The sequence below is a fragment of the Orycteropus afer genome, unplaced genomic scaffold, assembly GCF_000298275.1.
Source record: "Orycteropus afer afer isolate SDZICR_OR568_19922 unplaced genomic scaffold, OryAfe1.0 scaffold00142, whole genome shotgun sequence".
Taxonomy (NCBI): Eukaryota; Metazoa; Chordata; class Mammalia; order Tubulidentata; family Orycteropodidae; genus Orycteropus; species Orycteropus afer.
This window is the reverse complement of record NW_006921729.1, coordinates 8,162,305-8,164,772: the sequence shown is the minus strand read 5'-3', so window position 1 is coordinate 8,164,772 and position 2,468 is coordinate 8,162,305.

The window sequence follows — 2,468 nt, the reverse complement described above, 5'->3', positions numbered from 1 at the left end:
CCCCCCCCCAGCGCTTAGCCCATCAGGCCTTTTTGGCTGGCCTCTGCCCTGCTCCAGAAATGTTACAAAGCTCTTTAGCTCCACTGATAAGTGCCCAGAGGTATCCCACTCTGCCTGCAAGTCTCCTGCCCAGAGACGTTAGCTTTCTCAATTTGTGAGCTGGGAATCCCACCATGCCTTCTCTTGCTAATTTCCTTGTTCTGCTGCTGTCAGTTCTCTACTGCTGTTTGTCACCACCTTGTGCCTTCTCTGGTGCTACAGCTCTCTGTCTTCTGGGTCTAGGAAGTTCTCAGTGCAAGGACCTTGAGTGCAAAAGGTGCACTCTGCTCTGGCTTGTCTTTCTTGCTGGTAGTGAGATATACCCTCTTTTTACCTTTTGAATGGCTCATTTTATGCCTAGAGGGATGGCAAAACTAAGCAATCCCTTTGTTAAGGTTCCATATTCCTTACTTGCATGGCCCCACTCTGATAGGGTGTCACATACCTTATTTGCAAGCTATCCAGTTGCCTTGGTGGGCCACAAGCACCTTATTTGAATAGTCTCACCCAGTCATTTGCTGAGCATTACAAGATCATGGTGAGAAAGGACAAATAAAAGACATCTGTCATATAGTGCAGAACAGAATCCCATAGAGCACTGCTCTGTCAGACTTTCTTGTCCCAAAGTTGGACCCCAGTAACATTGGAGAGTGTTTCAGAAACAGCTTAAAGTTCCCCCATCATTATTTCCTGTTTTGTTTTCCTACAAGTCTTACTCTTATGATGGTAGGGAGGACCCATTACTGCATGTAGTCCCTGGGTGGTACAAATGATTAAAGTGCTTGGCTATTAATCCAAAGGTTGGAGGTTCAAATCCAACCAGAAGCACCTCAGATGAAAGATCTGGCAGTTTTTTACTTCTCAAAAACCAGCCATTGAAAGCCCTACGGAGCACAGTTCTGCTCTGACGTACACAGGGTTGCTTTGAGTCAAAGTCAAATTAACAGCAACTTGATGGTTCTTTACTGCAAGCTGATTTCCTAAAGCTTTTGCTCACAGTTTTTTATGCAGAAAGTATTTTGCCTCCAAAGGTAGTTCACTGCTGTGGTTATTTTCCTAGTATATATTATTGGGGTACAAGACTCTGCCTATTGCAGGGAACAGTGAACTGACCCTGATTCTCCACTTGCCCTCCCAGACTGGTCTCCAGGGGGAGCTGAGTGAGTTTAGGTGGAGGAAGAGCTTATATTCTTCAAAGCAAAGATTGTACATGCATTTCAGCCTCAAGACCTTATTTCTTCTTCCTTCTCTCCCTCCTATATTTATCAGAAAGCCTTATTCTAGGACACGTTTAAAATGGCTTTTGGCACAGTTTTTGCTATTTTTGGGTTATGTATGTCTTTAAAAGGATGTAGAGCACTTTTAATTTGGGTTGCCTTGTGTTAATGTGTTCTTTCCATTTTTGCATATTCCCTTAGAGGCTTTAGGAATAGATTCTTTAAATATCTAAAACGAGAAGTAATTTGAGATGAGACTATTGGTATGATATTCAAAGACCAAATAAAATACATCCTTTATCTCTTTCTTGATCCTCCTGTGTCTGATGTTTTAGATAATGCAACTTCTTAAGAGTTTTGAAATTTGAAGGCAGCACTGTTAAATTCCTTGTGTCTCCAGGACATACCTATTTTGTAATCATCAATTTCTATACAGGTTAGCATTGTGCATAATGTTCTTGAACAAAATAGCTGTTTGCTTGTGTACATTATAGACCGTGATTTTCCTCAATCTTATATCATCAATTGTCATGGCTTTTTTCCAAGTGTGAAAAGTCTTTAATTTTGTCTTACTATTTCTAGTATTTTTCATCTTTTCTCAAGATTAAAACTACAATATGGTGTTTACACAACATCTAGTTACATAACACCAAGATATATGTTTTTTGTTTGTTTGTTTGTTTAAGATCAGTTAGTAATTTCCAGCCCCAATAAATTTAATGATAATACGAAGATGAAGATACTCTCACCTAAATAATCAGGAGGTGGTTATTTAAATGAAAATATAGATTGATTGATAAGTATCTGAAGTTGCTGCCAATTTTCTGTCATCAGTCTTTAAATCCCAGGTCTTAAAATACAGTGCTTTACATCTTTAGGAGCTCTGGTGGCATAGTGCCTAAGGCATTTGACAGCTAACCAGAAGGCTGGTGGTTCAAACCCACCAGCCACTCCTCGGAAGAAAGGTTGAGCAATCTACTCCCATAGTGATATCACCTTGGAAACCCAAGGAGAGGTCGCTCCGAGTCAGATCTGACACCATGGCAGTGAGCTGGGTTTGGTTTTGGTTTACATCTTTACTATGAAGTTGAACAGGACCTCTGGTAGCGTAGTGCCTAAGGCACTTGACTGCTAACCAGAAGGCTGGCAGTTCAAATCTACCAGCCACTCCTCGGAAGGAAGGTTGGGCAATCTACTTCCATAGTGATACCG